Genomic DNA, 368 nt, shown 5'->3' with positions numbered 1-368 from the left:
TGGGATAGTCTCCCTAAAAGGCGAATCAGAGTTAGGACTTACACTCACTGACCCGGCCGTCGAGTTTCCTTCTGCTTAGAAGCCCAAGCAAGACGCCTGACCGAAGCCACTGCAGGGTCCCCGAAGGCAAGTCCAGCTCCGTCCGTCCTGACCTCGCAGGGCAGGCGCCCCTCCGTCCGCGGTGGGTGAGCGGGGAGGGGAGGAAGTGGTGGGAGGGTGGAGAGTCTGTGAACCCCTCCCGCGAAGAAAAAGACACCGGTGCGGAAGGTGGGGGCGAAGGGCCGGCAGGGGAGAGGCGTGGATGGGAAGGGTCCGAGGCGAGGGAGCCGGGGACCACGACCGCCGTCTCTCCGCCGCCTCCCGGGCTC

The 368-nt window shown here is 66.3% G+C and overlaps 1 protein-coding gene across 2 annotated transcripts in view; it reads right to left on the bottom strand.

The window, feature by feature from the left end:
* The window catches only part of NPY2R (neuropeptide Y receptor Y2), a 7,679-nt gene extending 7,317 nt beyond the window's left edge, over positions 1 to 362 (bottom strand). The window contains exon 1 of one of the 2 annotated variants that reach the window (XM_005860501.2): positions 43 to 362. The gene's annotated coding sequence lies outside the window, so the exon portion shown is untranslated. The remainder of the gene's footprint in view (positions 1 to 42) is intronic. The other variant, XM_005860502.2, reaches the window with a different exon arrangement.
* Positions 363 to 368: the final 6 nt, after the last annotated feature.

The sequence above is a fragment of the Myotis brandtii genome, unplaced genomic scaffold, assembly GCF_000412655.1.
Source record: "Myotis brandtii unplaced genomic scaffold, ASM41265v1 scaffold136, whole genome shotgun sequence".
NCBI classification, from domain to species: Eukaryota; Metazoa; Chordata; class Mammalia; order Chiroptera; family Vespertilionidae; genus Myotis; species Myotis brandtii.
Note: the sequence above shows the minus strand (reverse complement) of the source record. Positions and strands in the feature narration are given on the sequence as shown.